Source organism: Pelodiscus sinensis, chromosome 23 (genome assembly GCF_052426305.1).
Source record: "Pelodiscus sinensis isolate ZL-2025 chromosome 23, ASM5242630v1, whole genome shotgun sequence".
In the NCBI taxonomy this organism is placed as follows: Eukaryota; Metazoa; Chordata; order Testudines; family Trionychidae; genus Pelodiscus; species Pelodiscus sinensis.
In genome coordinates, this window is record NC_143074.1 from 2592916 (window position 1) to 2609932 (window position 17017).

The window sequence follows — 17017 nt, forward strand, 5'->3', positions numbered from 1 at the left end:
CAGCTCGTCCGAGTGACAAGGCAGGGTCACGGCTGAGTGCAGGCCTTCCTCGCAGAGGGGCCCTAGGACGGGGCACCCCCACCTGCTCTGGGCACTGGGCCGGAGGGGAGGGGAGGGAAACACTGGGCCTCTCTGGGGGGCTGCCGGTACCGGGCCCGGGGCCGGGGAGGCAAAAGGAAACCCAGTCGTGCTCACTGCCTGGCTTCAGCGAAGGGCCGTCCCGGCCGTGGCCAGAGGGACCGGAGGGCGCCTGTGGATCACACGCATCCCTCTGCCGGACGAGCCTCCTCACAGCACGCTCCTGCCTCAGGAAATGGCCCAGGGCCACGACAGGCCCGACAGATGGGGCGTATTTGCACGCACACTCCCACGTGCTGGAACGGCAGCATCCCGCTGCAGGCGATGCTGGATTCGGCTCCCGCGCGCCATCTCAAAAGGGGCGTTTCCTGACCTTTGGCTGCGTCTCTGCATGCCCGAGGGGCGGCACACCCAGCCCTCGGCGTCACGGCCCCGCTTTGCCAGCCGCTCCCCCGCCCGAGGTCAGCCCCTGCAAGCAGCCCCCTCCTGCAGAGCAGCACGCTGTGCAGGGGGGTCTCCGGCGCAGCGTCCACAGGCGGATTCTGGGGCCACCTCGGGAGCCCCCGGCCCTTTTCGGCAGCACGCCATGCCAGGCAGACCTTTGCCAGTTTGCCAAGATCATTTTGAATCCTGGCCCCACCCCCGCAGCTGCTCGCAATCCCCGCCGCCTGCAAGCGCAACCTCGCCGTCATGACCCAAACCACGTGTGATATACCCCAGAGAAGCCCCTCCAACATGCCCTTCCAGCGTGACGCAGAAATAACGACTCTTGGAAGACGGTTCTCAGACCAGCTCTGTGCCCACTTTATAGTCGGCTGCTTCTGGGTAGTTCCTGAGAGACAACAGCCAAAGCCTTACGAAGTGCACGACCACGCTCTTCTGCCTTGAAAGGACCCCGGCTGGCCAGAGAATCCCTCTGCGACATAAAGGCCCGTGTGAAAGAAGAGGACGGAGCAGATGTTAAGGAGGCTGCTAAGGTAGCCTCAAAATGTACAAGACAACGGAAAATCAGGTCCCAAAAGTTCCCTGCCCCAGCAAACACACCTCCTGTAATCAGCGCTGCACGAACGCCCAAGGCCTGATATGCAGCTGAGACAGAGGGAAACGATCCTTGGGACTGTCCAGCATCCAGATCTCTTGCTTAAATCAAAAGCACATTTTCCCAAACAATACTAGTCCTTGACAGGAGTCCAGTGCTCCAGGCTAGAACTGGGTTAACACCGTCGGCTCCAGAGCTAAGGCTGCAGCAGGATTTTCCTCTCAAATGAGCCAGTGCAGCCGTCTAATTCTGTTCTGTCTTGAATGATTTTTACGTGTCTATGAAGTGATTGTTCTTAGCAGGCTTGTGCTGTAGCATATACCCTTGCCTGGGATATACTGGTACCCTTATTTGTTCTGTGGCAGTGTATCTTATTTGTTTTTCCAAATTATTTTCTGTTTTTCCAACTTTTCAGACTGGGGGCCTCTCCTTTAAATTGGAATTGAAATTCATTCCATGTAAACTAATCAGAATTCACATTATGTAGTCAATGAGACTATTGTGTAGGGCCACAACACAGACATTGAACGAAACGTGAAGAGCCGTTAATATCCAGGTTTCCCCAGGACATCAGTAATGAAGAGGGAGGGTCGGGGGCACAGGAGTTCATGACACATAGCAAAGGCACCTTTGTGATAACTATAGACAATTCCTCCCCAGAAAAATGCTACATCACAGAGGGGCACAGCAATGCACAATGTCCAGTGCTTGTCTTTGTCTACAAAGTCACAGTACATCATGTCACATTACTGAATTGGAGGGAAGCAGCCAGATCGCTGCTGCACCCCTAGGTGGGGGTGTTGGCCCCAGAAATTGGTATGAAAGGGAGCCATGTGGGGTATTGAATGGGAGCTTATTGTTTGTTAATCTTATGTACACTATTTATGTGAGTGTATAATGTCTGTGTGTGTAGGTAGGAATCTGTAATCTGTGTGGAAGCTGAATCTTTCTGTGAATGTGGTTAAGCATGGCTATGGACAGGCTGAGTAGCAAAGCCCTGTGGAACAATGGCTCTCAATAGGCTATGGACACACCCAAAGAATGGGATTTGTCACCTGAGGGCAGCCAGCAGGGAACATAGAGATTGGCCTCTGACCAGGTGACTTGCTGCATGCAAGAAGAGGCCAGGAAGGAGTATAAAGAGGCCATGCGGTCGATGCCATTTGGTTCTCAGCTCAGCACTTCATCCCAGAGGCAGCACTGCAGGGATTGAAGAGCCCGGAAGACCTGTGAACCCATCCTGATCGTAGGATGTGCAATAAGAACTTTTAAACCAGCAGCTGCAACATCTCTGATAGAGCCTGCATCGAGAACTGGGAGATTCGGTGCATGTAACGTACTGTACTTTAATAACCTTACTCTCAGGCTTTTCTTTCTTGTAATAATAAACCTTTAGATATAGATTCTAAAGGATTGGCCCAGCGTGATTTGTGGGTAAGGTCCAGAGGGTAAATTGACCAGGGATCTGTGGCTGGTTTCTTGGAACCGGACAGAACTTGTTCGGGGTAGGTGGGATTGGGTGCTAGGACCCCCCACCTGTGTATAGGCCCGGGGCCATCTGGGGCACGGATATTGCTGGGGTGTCAGAGGGGTTTTGCTCGGGAGGCTTCAGGCAGGCTGCTGAAGCGCTCTGTGAGACTGGTTTGTGGCCTGTTTGGAGAGGTTGCCAGTCAGGGGGACTGTAAGGAGCCCCGGATTTGAGCAATTCGCCCTGAGCGGACGCCCTCAGCTGTGCCCAGACACGGCCCGGTCCGTCACACATCATACTATGCAAACAGGACTATTTCCACTGCATTTACTACTAAATCAAAAGTACGGAACTTACCCAACCACACCCCAACCATAAAACCGATATCCATAGATTATACACTATGATAAAAATCAAAATAACATGTCGCCTACACTCAAGATCCGCATAGCTATTGCTCAGCCTTGTAATATAGCAGTGACACCTCCGCAGAGCATAACTTCACAAGGAAGCACGTCACTTTATTATATGAACTTTCTTATCTTAAACTCATACAGAAACACACCAGATCTGGACACGGGAGTTCCCTGCACATGCATCTCAACATTGCACCAGCTCTTCTGGCCACAGCATCTCACGCTGAGCTCACGGTCAGCTGCTTATGTACTACGCCCCTCAGATCTCTCTCAAAATCACTGCTCCCAAAAGAGTCCGTCACCCTGTAAGTGTGGTCTCGGCTCTTCCCTCCTAGGCATACCAACACTCACGGTGTTTGCTTGGGATCAGTTTACCAAGCCACTCAGTTTGGTCTGTATTCATTATATAGCCCTTCCCCACATGTCCGGGTCATCTGCAGACTTCATCAGTGATGAGTTTGTTTTCTTCCAGATCCCCGATGAGAACGTTAAATCGTGTCAGGCCCCCACTGGAGCCAGGCCCATTCAGTAACGATTCCACATTTACAAGTCAGTGCAGAGATGCGTCAGCTAGTCAGTTTTTAAATCTACCCGAGTATTGCGATCGTCCCATTGACACTCACATTGGCACGAAATGAGCTTTCTTTTTCTGGTCAGCGGGACCGGCATGTTGTTGTTATTTGACAGGCCTATTGATTGGCTTGCCACGCATACGCCTAATGAAAAATAAATAACCTTTGAGCAAAGAGGAGACCTGGAGCACTTGAGCGCATAGCAAGAATATTTTAGAAAGTTCTGAGCATACGAAAACACGATTAACAAAGGAAACGGTCACGACCTTAACAACAGGGGTTGCTACCGACAAACGCTAATGTTTAGTTTAAAGAAGTGTGTAGTTAATGGCGGCGTTCTGCTCACTTACACCTCTCCTTCTTATACTGATGACTCTGACGCCTGGAGGGGGTTGGTGTCTAAGCCCCCACTTGAAGGATGCACTAGAACCAGCTGGAGATGAAGGGAGGCAGGTGAGTGGACACAGCAGACAGTTGTGTAAATCTGCTAATAGAAGTGGAGACTGGGCAGAGGCAGAACTCACGCCCAATCACGCAGATGGGACCAGCCTTCGCTCTCCAAGGCCAGTCCGGAGGGGGGGATCTCTCTCCTGCTCCTCCAGTGCAAATGATTCTTCTCCAGCGCCATCAAGTCACATCCGTGACTCACGTGTGGCCTAGCAATTCTCCAGAACCATCCGAGACAAGCGCAGCAGATTGGAAATGTAGCGGCTGTGTCCTTTGGGTATTTGGGGCATATCCACTGCTGAGACTCTACAGTGGGCTTCTCTGTGGACACTACCGAACGCTTTCAGAACCCCACGAAAGGTCAAACCTGCCTCCTGCTGGTTATTCTAAGCTTCCTCGAGACAAGTTTCTGGTCTAAACACAACCCATCCGATTTAAATCCAGCCTATTCTCGCCTGAGTACTTTCCCAACAGCCGTTTTCGTGCTATTCGGAGTTGTAACACACAACACTAGTTACAGATACACACAGGAGTGTGACCCCTCTCCAGTTATCCCCAATAAGTTGGTCCCTCTTTCTAGGGCTCTACAGGTGACGCATCTTCTCTAGTCTTTAGGACAGATCTCCTTTTCCCAAACCGTCCTGTTCAACCAGCACGTCTTCCTCTCCAGTCTTTACCATGTCAGCATGTATCTATCCTAGCCTGGTACTTTACCACTGTTTAGTTGGTTTATAGCTTCAGTTACTTTCTCAAAGGCGATTTACTGCTGGATCTACTGACTCTGGTTTTGCACTTACCCTCCACCTACCACAGTGTCACCTTCTTTAGTTTCGATTGTTCCAGTAACAAGATTTTAGTCACTTCCTACATCGGCATTCAGATACACTCGGACTTGGTCCTGCCGGAGGGCAGGTGACTGGATTCAATGACCGCTCAAGGTCCCTTCCAGTTCTAGGGTTCTGTGATTCTAGATTGATTCTAGATTAATCAGTTAGTGACCTTCTAATGGCCTACTAAGCAATACGTTCAAGCTGATTCTGAGTGAAGCCATCGTTTGATCTCCATGGCAGAGACAGTGTGCCCCCCAATGCAAAGATCAGAGTTCCACAAAACGTTCTCCATCGTCATTCTGTCCAGCAATGCCATGTCTGTCCATTACGCGTTCGTATCCTGGATTATGACCAACCTGTGCATTTAGGTCTCCCAGGAGGAGAACGTTATGTTTGCGGATCTTACCTAGGGCACTGAAAAGTTTTGTACAAGCAGCTTTGTTTTGTCCATCATTATCCCCTGTTGGCACAGAATACCAAAGAGCCGTGATTGCTGCCTGGTTCACCACAAAGCGAGCAGCCAATGGTCTTGAATGTCCCGGTTCCCATTCCTTCAGCGCTTTAGCAACTTCCTTGCTCAATACTAAGCCTACAGCTTTCAGGTGTTCATCATCCTCTCTTCAAGAGCCGGATGATAGTTTGCCTCATGCAACCCACTCTGAGATATATTAGGCTGAAGATTTTCATTTCTCTAATAACCTGGGCTCCAAAGTGATCGAACATTTCAACATCCAATTCACACCTGAACCTTATCTGAGGAGACACTCGGTTTTGGATTAAGAATTCCCTTGTGTCTTTGATTGTCCATCAGCATCATATTGACTAGCTTCACGGACTGTCGTATCCTGTGCCCTGCAGGCCATGATACGCCACAACCGATGGCTGTTTTTGCGAACTTGTGACCGATTTGTCTTGTCTCGGAGTTATTTCTCCTGCAGAAAGTATCTGTGTGTGGACAGTTTTTAGCCTGACTCATAGCCCCCTAGCTGGAGGACCTGTGAACACTACAGAATCATAGCACTGATTGCTAATTCAATAAAAGCTCTGTATAACTAACTAATGTGTATTCAGTGTCAGAACAGGCAGAAACACCGCATGTAACTGGTGGAAACAAGAGAGTATTCCATCCCTACTTCCTTTCCGTATCGTTCCAGACTTTGGAATAAGAGAGACGGCTGCTGCAGAGAACACTGGTATGGTCTGGGCAAGAGATAAGCTCCGGGACGTTTTGCAGATGTTACAGTCCTTGAATACCAACTTGGATGGAAAGAAAAAACCCTTTAGGAACATGAAAGCAGCAACTGCTAGAGGGGCAGATCGTATCAGTGCACAGAAGGCCACGACGGTGCCCACAGGAGAGAATGCTGCCAACAGCGCCAGATATGTGACATAGTGATAGAAATGTAGCCGTGTTAGTCTGGGGTAGTTGAAGCAAAATGCAGGACAATGTGCTACATTGTCCTGCATTTTGCTTCAGATATGTGACAGACGGAGACGAGTCGATGACTTTGTCTCTTTGGAAATACAATGTGTGTGAATGAAGTGAAGGCAAGAAACGGTTAAGCCAGGGGATCACTGTGCTGCTTGTCACGCATCCGGAAGAGCAAGAGCCACCTACACCCTAACATGAGACTGCGCGGCTCTATGGTGTCTCTATGCCTCCGAAACGTGGCCTCATCTTGGAAATGCACCAACAGGGAGCCACGTGCTTTCTGCCAGCGTTGCTGAAGAAGAATCCGGGGGATTCACTGGTGAGACCGTGTGGCCAAGGGGGAAGTGCAGCACCAACCGCGTGGATCAGCAAACTGTGCACTCAGCAACCGGACAGAGAAGGCCACAGCGGTTTAGCCACGTCATCGGGCCGAAGCACAAGAGCCCATCTGACTGGATTCCCCCCGCAGGGTAGAGACGCTGTGGAGCACCCATTGCAGGATGCTCAGAGGCTTTGTCTACACTATGGCTTTTGCCGGAAGAGGCAATGCAAATGAAGCGCTGATTCCCTTGTCCCTCTCCCGGATAAGGGGGTTTTGTGCAAAACAGACACATCCGCACGGCTTGTTTTTGTGCAAAACTGGCTCGGAATAGATTATGCAAAGGAAGTGCAACAATATGCTAATCAGTGCTTCATTTGCATTGCCTCTTCCGGCAAAAACTGATAGTGTAGACATAGCCAAAAAGCACGCCGTGTCTGCTGGCAACGGCCAAACATCTCGTTCTGGGCAGAGAGCAGTGCGGGCCATGGGGCTGCCTCCTCATCTGCCACCGGGCACGGGACAGCCTGAGTCTACGTCCCACTGAACGTCTCCACCAAGCAAGAGGCTGTACAAATCCAGTGGGGCCCTGACCGAGCAGTAGCTCCCTGCAACTCCATGGGAACCCCCTGCGCCGGCAGGAGAGAGCTGCGCCGTAAGCCCCGCACGAGAAGGGAAACGCTCGCCGGCCGGACCGGCAAAACACACACACACACACACACACACACACACACACACACACGCACGCACGCACGCACGCGAACGAGAGACAGGCTACGGCAGGTTTATTGTGAAACCCGAGCCAGCGGCCTTGTCGCTACCCACAGAAACACCCGGGGCAAAGGTTCAAACGGCAAGGAGGGGTGAGGAGAGAGGGAGGGAGGAGGAGAGTCTTAACCCACGCGCCAGGCAACGGAGGGAACCACCGAACTCTGCCTATGTCTCCGTCCCTGGAGCCAGCTGGGCGGCACCCTTCCGCCCCAACACGATCTCGTCCAACGTGAGGACTCCTCCCTTCACCCTGCCTTTGTCGCTGCTGTTCCTATGGCAACTCCCGACAGACCAGATGGAAACGGGGCTGTTGTCTAGGCAAATCCGTCCTCTTGGATTCCTCCGCTCTCTTCCCCCATTCCATCCGCCCCACTCCCTGCTCCAGCGCATTCCCGGCGGGCTGAGCCGCTGGCACGAGGCCCAGACGGGCTGGACGCAGGCCAGGCGCTGCATACAATGTAGTAAAACCACAGCCTCTCGCAGCTCTCCTGCTCAGGAAACAGGGCCCATGTTGTCCCAGGAGCAGGCCAGGCTGCAGTCTTGCATTGCAACACAGGACCGGCTGGCAGCCGCTTGTGTAACTCGCAGGCCCCGCTCTGCCGCTGCATGGGAACGGGGACAGCCCAGCGCAGACCACACGGGGAGTGGGCTTTTTCCTCTTCACACACTCACAAATATACGTGGCTCGTGGCCACTTGAGCTCTGCCTCCGTGGACGCAGGGGCCGCGCTCTGCAGACGTGCGTTACGTACAGCGCCCTTTCTCCAGGCCGCCACAGCTGAGTCAAGTTACGTGGCAGCAGCTTTCCTACGTCGGGGCCCTGGCACATTTCATTTGCGTTGTGAACATTTTTTAAAAGTCCCAACAAGGAGGAAAAAAGGCCCAATGGAGCATCGGGGGCGGGCGCCCCTCGGTGCTGGGAGGCTGGGGTCGGTGCCACCTGTGAGGTTGGCAAACCTGTGCCAAGCGAGGAGCACGGGGAGCGTTTGCTCCTGTCGGCCTCCGGCCGTGGGGACGCCGCCCAGCTCAGCTTGTGATGAGCCGACTCCAGCTCCGTTGCGTTCCTTCAGCCGAGCTGAGTCTAGTGCAGGCCTGGCCTCGGGTGCCAGGCGAGAGCTGTTAATCCACCTCCCTGAGGGGAGCAGCCGCACTGGTGGGAGAAGCTCCGTGTGGCTGCACAGCACAGGCTGCCCGTGGCACCGGGTGGGCAGGACTGTGTAGCTCAGGGGGGAAGCATTTCCCATCCGGGTCTGTTCCGGGATGAGACCGGAGCATCTGGACAACCATTTAAAACAACACAACGGCCTAGGATACATGGAGATCTACCACCTCCTAGAGCTGGAAGGGACCCTGAGAGACTGTTGAGTCCAGTCCCCTGCCCTCACAGCAGGACCAAGGACCATCCCTGACAGATTTGCCCCAGATCCCTAAATGGCCCCCTCAAGGATTGAACTCACCACCCTGAGTTTAGCAGGCCAATGCTCAAAGCACTGAGCTAGCCCTCCCCCCAGGGCTGTATTCCCTGAAAGAAGTAACCGACCCAATGCTTGTGCATGGCCCAGGAGAGCGCTGAGCAGTGCAGGACATGCGTTTCGGGAGCCACCCTGGCATGGGGAGGGGGTCAGAGGTCATCCTGCGGTAATGTTGATGGCTGGCAAGAACCAGGGTGTGGCTGGCTGCAGCACATGCAGACTTTGGCCGGGATTACAAGAGTTCTTCTGGCCACGGCATCACGCTGGACACTAATGTTCAGCTGATTATGTATCACCACCCCCAACTCCTTTTCAGCGTCTCGGCGTCTCAGTGGAGTCGCCGTGGGGCCAGCTGGGCCTGCCTTCCATCTTCCGACATGTCCGCGTTTACATTGGCTGTTTTAAAACCACACCGTTCGCTTGCATCCCATTTAACAAAGGTTCCGGATCGCTCTGACTCAGTGAGCTGGCCTCTGTGTTATCTCCCACTCCCATTTCTAGGGTGGCTTGCAAACCGCATCTGCAACCATGTTGTTTTCTTCTGGGTCATTCGTACACATGTTGGATAGCGCAGGGCCAAGAACCAACCCCCATGGGACAGAAACCCAGCCGCCCAAGCAGGATTCCCCATTTATAGTTCCATTTGGAGTTAGCCAGTTGTTAATCCATTTAACGTCTGCCATATCCATTTGATATAACTCTAGATTTCTACCCAAAACCACGTCGGTTACCAACCCAAACATGGAAGAGAACCCATCTTTATCAACCAGCCTTACTCTCAGCAAGACAAGACACCAAGTTGGTTTGGCATCAGGGTCTATCCCCATGTCAGCCCATGCCGACCTGCATTCACTACATCACTTCTCACTCAACGGGCACAAAGCAGAGGCAGCCCCTGATCTCCCGGCTCCTGCGGCGGCGAAGGAGGAGAGGAACGGGCGGGGCAGCTTTCGGCTCAGCCCATTGAGAGGGACTGGCTCAGCCCAGCACGCTGGGAGACAAGGAAGGGCAGACTGATGAAACCCAAAGTGTGACCCATAGGGGAGCTAGGAAATGCAGACAACAGCCATCTCCTGCCTCGAGCTCAGTGGCGGGCAGCCGGCACACTGCATGTGGCCCATTGGGGTCCACTGCGACTCATGCTCCCCCTCTTGGCCCTCTCCCGCCACGCTTCTCGCCTGCACTTACTCCTCCTTCCTCCCAGCACGTTTGCAGCACTGTCTGCCAGCTGATTCGCAATGTCCAAGCTCTGGGAGGGAGGAGGAGCACGAATCAGTGGAGCCCTGGCGCTCCGAAAGCGCTGGGAGGCAGGGGGTGGAGGAGGTAAGTGCAGGGCTCCAGCACCCGAGCACGCAAGAGGCGCAGGGGATGGGGGCAGAGAGGGGATGCACGGGACCCCAATGGGCTGCAGATTAGGGACCTTAAATTTCGATTCATTAACAAATCGAATTGTCGATGGGATTTCCATGGGCTATTCGCTGAGTTGATAAGGACTAGCGCGGCGTTCCGCCTGCCCCAGCAGAGCAGCAAGCGGTGGGAAGCGACTAGTGTCGACTATCGGAGAAGCTTTTGCTAGTCGATTAGTCGCTTACCTCCCTATCGCAGGCTGCCCCCACCGGATTTCAATCCCGCGGCCCTCTCAGACCCACTCACTAGTCCTGGCTGCCTATCGCTGCTCTAGCTGATGTCCAGCCCCGGGGCTCTGGCGAGCACACGCTCTGCATTTAGGCCAAAGCTAGGACTCGAGGACAGTAACTGTGACATTGCTGCAACTCCCAGAGAAGAACCAAAAGCCTTGGACTATCCAGAAAGCAGCTAGCCAGCCTGTCCCGACACCAGCGTGGAAAAAACCAGGGAAGTGGAGGCTCCTGGGAATCCCTGCTGGATGAAGGACGCAGCTGGCTACGAATCGCCTGCCCAAATGGCCTTTCTGCACAGTGGGGAAGAGACTGTAACTGTCCGGCAAAAAACTCCTGCCCCCTTCCCCCGATACCTCACTGCCTCTGTGCCCAGACAACACGCGTACTGGAAAGTGGAAGCTGGGGACGTGAATGGGAGCTGAACGTCACAGCAAGCAGCCGGCTCAGGGGAGCGGATGAATGGGGTTAGTTGGGAGCGGAGTTCTCATTACAGCCTCTCGTGCCCCATTTCCCCGCCGCGCCACGAGAGCGCTGCCAAACGCAGGGACCTGACCACAGAATTTAGCGTCAGCTTGCCCCGGAGTAAACGAACCCTTGGTTCTGGGAGGCCACGGGTTTAAGCTGCGTCCTCAAACGCCATCTGTCCGGGTTCACCTCAGTTATGGCCCTGATAGTCCCCCCCCAGCACAGCCTTGGGGGAAAACACCAGCTGGGGCTGACCCACGTGCCTGCCACCGTGCCACCATAATGCAACGGGCACTCAGCTGGTTTGGCCGTTGGCCTGGCCTCCTCCCGCAGCCCCGAGACCATTCCCAACTGAGATGTTCTGCAAGAACAGGTCACGTTCTCCTGCTGGGTACCGGTGCGCTGCGCAGCCCCTCGCGCTGCTCGTGGGTGCCGTGTTTTCACCCCTGAAATGCTCCTCCCAGAGACCCAGGCAGCCTGGCCGTTTTCAGTCTCCATCCATCTGGCGGGGATGGTGCCCCGCCCTGTGCTGCTGGCTGGGAGATTCTTGGGAAGAGACAAAATTGTTTGCTTGGCCTGCCTGCCCCTCCCTCCCTCCGCCCTCGCCCGTCCAAGAGGCTCGGTGCAATCTTCCTGCTGCCGCCTCTTCCTGAAATCCCATCCCCAGCGGCAGCGCTCGGCAGCCCCGGCTCAGGCTCGGGTTATAGAGCAACAGGAGCTGGGCAAAGCACCCACGAAGGGATGCCAGATCCGGTCCAGCCCACGACGTCACGCGCCCCAGGAGCCCTCCCAGCGACTTGCTGCGTTAGCATCGGACAAGCCCACGCTGCCAAATGCTAGAAGCAGCCCCGCCCAGTTTAATTACTCGCTGGTCTGCTCCGCGGGGCGGCAGCACGGCTCCCGAGAGGGCCAGACCTACAGAGCCCCACACTTGAAACCTCCGGTGAAACACAGGCTGGACGTTTACACGGATACTTTGCAAACCCTCTGGGGCCAGGACCACGGGTCCCAAAGTGCATAGACAGGGCCTAGCACACAGGGGCCTTTGGGAGCAATGTTTGTAATGAAACACAAAAGCCATCAAGTCTCGCTGGGCTTCATCCAAGAGCTCCAAACAATCTCAAGCACGAACTGGCTGAGCTGCTCCCAAAAATATGCACGCTCCTCGCAGCCCGCCAGAGGCACCAAACGTGTTAACCAACTGTGATCCTGCGCACGACAGTCGTGCACAAGGAGGCTGGGCCAAAATGGGGGTTTAAGAAAGGACTGGGAGAGGCGATCAGGAGACGCCGGCCTGGATGGCCACGCTGCTCAGCGGAGGACACAGAGATTCAACGTTTCCTTGCACCCGGAGGCCGCCTCAGGCCTTGTTTACTGCTCGCCAGCCAAACCCCGCTGCAGCATGGAGTTACTCATTTCTTCGTGGGCTGCACTAGGGCCCTTATCCCTGTCGCAACCGGGTCCCTCGCAAACACGAAGGAATTTCTCTTCTCGGTTCTCCTGCGAGTTCGGGGAGGGCTACTATCCCAGTTACAACCGGGAAATCGAGGGAGAAACAGTCCCTTCCTGTATGCCAGGTTCTTTGAGACGTGAGGCAGGCCCGTGTCGGCTCTGGAGGACACAGGACCAGCACGGCCGGCCACGTGGCACGGTCCCGGAGGAACGCTGTGGACACCGCTTGCACGCTCATCGAAGGAGCCCGCGTTTGCTGAGGAGGCGCAGACGAAGCCGTCGTCGGTCTCGAGAGGGTCTGTGCAGAGACGGTTTGTCCCTTCACTGGGTCCGCGGAGGCGCCGAAGCATGAAGCGGCTCAGTCCTGTTCGGATAAAACGCGAGACCATCGGACGCTGGACGGGGGAGAGGGGCCAGGACGCAATCACTGGGGCAGGGGCAGAGCGAGCAGAGGGGAGGGCCTTGGCGAGAAAGGCAGCATGGAAGCAGGGCCCTGCGGGGAAGAGGCGAGGCAGAGGCGGGGCCTTGAGGAGAAGGGGGGCAAAAGGGAGGGGCCCTGGGAGGGGATGAGTGAGGAAAGAGGTGGGGCCGCAGTGGGGGGGAGCAGGGGCCCTGCACTCCCTTAGGGAGCTTCCTGCGCTCCTGGAGGGGAGGAGAGCGGACAGTGCGACCGTGCGGCACCTCGTGTAGTGGAGACGCTCGCTGAGGCCGCAGAAGGCAAGAACGGGTCTCCCCCCGCCCTGGGATTTTGGGATCAAGAAACACCAGGAGTAGAAGCCGAGGCCCCGGTGTTTCGACAGGATTTCCTCCCCCGCGCACGTCAGCAGAGCGGTTGAGTGAGACGTGCCCGGGCTTAGGTCATTGTTAAGATCACTCAGGGCGAAAAATGGCCTAGCAGAGGTGCTACAGTTTTCAGGGGCCTATTGAAATTAATTTTAATTCATATACTAATGAAAATTCATTCAGCGCCCCGGCCCGAGGGCCGTACGCGCGGGACGGACACAGGGCGCAGCGCCCCGGCCCCAGGGCCGTACGCGCGGGACGGACACAGGGCGCAGCGCCCCGACCCCAGGGCCGTACGCGCGGGACGGACACAGGGCGCAGCGCCCCGGCCCCAGGGCCGTACGCGCGGGACGGACACAGGGCGCTGCGCCCCGGCCCCAGGGCCGTACGCGCGGGACGGACACAGGGCGCTGCGCCCCGGCCCGAGGGCCGTACGCGCGGGACGGACACAGGGCGCTGCGCCCCGGCCCCAGGGCCGTACGCACGGGACGGACACAGGGCGCAGCGCCCCGGCCCCAGGGCCGTACGCGCGGGACGGACACAGGGCGCAGCGCCCCGGCCCCAGGGCCGTACGCGCGGGACGGACACAGGGCGCAGCGCCCCGGCCGCAGGGCCGTACGCGCGGGACGGACACAGGGCGCTGCGCCCCGGCCCCAGGGCCGTACGCGCGGGACGGACACAGGGCGCAGCGCCCCGGCCCCAGGGCCGTACGCGCGGGACGGACACAGGGCGCAGCGCCCCGGCCCCAGGGCCGTACGCGTGGGATGGACACAACGCATCCTTCTTAGCAGCTGAATCTCTAAGTGTAGAGCTCAGCTCACCCGATCTGCACAGCTCCGACTGGCACTTCCATAACAGAGATCGGCCTCAGGCCAAAATCCCAGGTCCACCTGCCTCAATCTCTTGGGAAGCTCAGCTCCTCCTCCAGCGTTGCAGTCAGGCCTGTCTCCCCACGGGACAAGTTGGGGAGAGAATTTGCCAAAGCAGGGAAACGTTTCCTGGGCTCTCTGGAGCGTGCTGGGCCTACGGAGAGGCAGGCGTCTGCAATCTCTGGTATTTCTTATTGGCACGAGGTCACTGAAGAGGCAGCCTAGGTGAGATCATGTCTTTGATACATCCGCAGGCTTCGTGTCTTATGGCTGAAGAGAACCTGCTTCGACACAGAAGCAAAACTCCATCCAACCACACATTGGCCGTTGTCACCTACTACCCAGCACTGGAACCTACAACCCACGCTGGATGGGAATCACATCCTGAAAGAAATCTGGTCCAAAGCAGTGTGTCCTCTAACCGTTTATGTCCAGGTGTGGAATGAATTTTGTGATGTGCACCAATAGGGAGGTGATGTGTTACAGTCCATGGTCATACCCCACTTACTCAGCCTATTGTTGAACCTCTCTTTATTGCTATCTGGGGGTATGTCTACGCTACATGGCTCCATCAACGGAGCCATGTAGATGAGGGTTGTAGACATAGCAGAGTGAAGTGGTGATTTAAATAATCGCCGCTTCATTTACATAAAAATGGCTGCCGTGCTGTGCCGATCAGCTGTTTGGCGGCACAGCGCGGGAGTCTGGACACTCGGCGGTCGACATCGGAAGCCTTTGTCGACCGCCCCATTATGCCTCGTGGGATGAGGTTTACCGGGGCGGTCGACAAAGGCTTCTGATGTCGATCGCCGAGCATCCAGACTCCCGCGCTATGCCGCCAAACAGCTGATCGGCACAGCACGGCAGCCATTTTGATGTAAATGAAGCGGCGATTATTTAAATCGCCGTCGACAGAGCCAGGTAGCGTAGACCTACCCTAGATGTCCCGTATATGGCTTCGTGATCCATGGCATGAAGGGGTATGGCAGGTCTCCCAGGAGCTCTGTGGGCATTGCGACAGCCCCCACGGCAGTGTTTCTTAAACTTTTTAAGACCGAGGAACACCAAACAGTTTTTTTTTAAAATGAGGAACACCAAGGATTTTTTGTTGAACAAAAAAAAAAAAAGAGAGAGGGGAGAGAAGTTATTGGGGGGGGGGGGAGTCGCCTGCCCCTTTAAGACTGCCTCGTGGCACACACCAGTGTGCTGCAGGACACAGTTTAAGAAACACTGCCCTACGGTGATTTTTTCGTCTAGAAAGTCTCCACTTGCAACTTCCTGTACGAGCCAGTGTGGCTAAAGACATTTCCACACCTTCCCATGCTGGTGTTAGCGAAACCCTCCTGGTGACTCACACGCACCTGCAACCCGTGGGAAAGCGCCCTGCCACGCGAGGGACTCTGGCGCAAGGAGGTCCAAGGCCAAGCTGCGAACGTGCGCGCCATCTATCACCCCTCCACAGGGAGGAGACTCTTCTCTGCAAAGCCACCCACAGTCTCTCACAGGTCGCTCTGAAGCAGAGTCTCTCTCACAGCAGGATGCGATTAACGGCCCTGCACACGGCCCCCGCGGGCGACTTCCTGACTCCGAACTGATTCGCAACCAACTGGCAGCAGCCTGGCGTGACCAGCGTCCACGCTGCAGCCTCCGAGCACTTCTCCGCCAAGGGGGCGCTTCTCATTCAGGCACCCCTGGGTCCCCGTGCGGGGCGAGTGCAGCACCCGGTGCCAGGAAGGCGGCTTTCCGCACCCAGAGTCCCACAGCTGCCGCTTGTCATCCCGGACCTGCCCCATGACGTGCTCCCGCCACTCGGCGCTCCTGTCCCAAGCCCAAACGCGACGTCCTGCCACGGTCTGCTGCTCCTGGATGCAGCAGCAACCTAGTGCAAAAAGATATTTTGGCCTTGGAAAGGGTTCAGAAAAGGGCAACTAAAATGATGAGGGGTTTGGAACGGGTCCCATATGAGGAGAGGTTAAAGTGACTGGGACTTTTCAGTTTAGAAAAGAGGAGACTGAGGGGGGATATGATAGAGGTCTATAAAATCATGAGTGATGTGGAGAGGGCGGATAAAGCAAAGTTATTTATTAGTTCCCATAATAGAAGAACTAGAGGACACCAAATGAAATTAATGGGTAGCAGGTTTAAAACTAATAAAAGAAAGTTCTTCTTCACACAGCGTGTTGTCAACCTGTGGAACTCCTTGCCAGAGGAGGCTGTGAAGGCTAGGACTATAATAGAGTTTAAAGAGAAGCTAGATAATTTCATGGAGGTTAGGTCCATAAAAGGCTATTAGCCAGGGGATAAAATGGTGTCCTTGGCCTCTGTCTGTCAGAGGCTGGAGAGGGATGGCAGGAGACAAATCGCTTGATCATTGTCTTCGGTCCACCCTCTCTGGGGCACCTGGTGCTGGCCACTGTCGATAGACAGGCCACTGGGCTAGATGGACCTTTGGTCTGACCCAGTATGGCCGTTCTTCTGTAGTGTGCTGCCGTGGATCACAACAACATCAGGCACCTGTGACTGCCACGGCCTTTATGCTGCTGCTCGTGACGTGTGAGTGACAGCTAGCAGGGTACAGGGGAGTAGTGCGGGAGCTGCTCCTGCAGACTAGGGATGTAACAGCGTGGTCAACTAACCGATTAGCAAAAGCTGATAGGTTAGTGCTATAGATGACACACATCTTCCTCCCCCTCACACACTTGCCAGTAAATGTTTTAACAGCCTGGCTCATGCCGGGACGGGACCCTCCTCTGCAGCAGCTCTGCATTTAAAGCGTATTAGGAGCCAGGCAGGCTCACACCGGATCTGGGAGCTCAGCCTCCCTTCCCCCCAGACAAGAGGCTGCTGCCACCCTGCACTGCTGCTTAAGAACATAGGAACGGCCATACTGGGTCAGACCAAAGGTCCATCCAGCCCAGTAGCCTGTCCGCCGACATTGGCCAATGCCAGGTGTCCCAGAGGGAGT

General features: G+C 55.5%; 1 protein-coding gene across 2 annotated transcripts in view; it reads right to left on the bottom strand.

The window, feature by feature from the left end:
- LOC102458614 (discoidin domain-containing receptor 2-like) overlaps positions 1–17017 on the bottom strand; it is a 60484-nt gene that overhangs the window by 30298 nt on the left and 13169 nt on the right. The window contains exon 1 of one of the 2 annotated variants that reach the window (XM_075905944.2): positions 196–2014. The exons of the other annotated variant lie outside the window; for it this stretch is intronic. The gene's annotated coding sequence lies outside the window, so the exon portion shown is untranslated. Of the gene's footprint in view, positions 1–195; positions 2015–17017 lie in introns of those variants that run through there. 2 annotated transcript variants of the gene reach the window in all.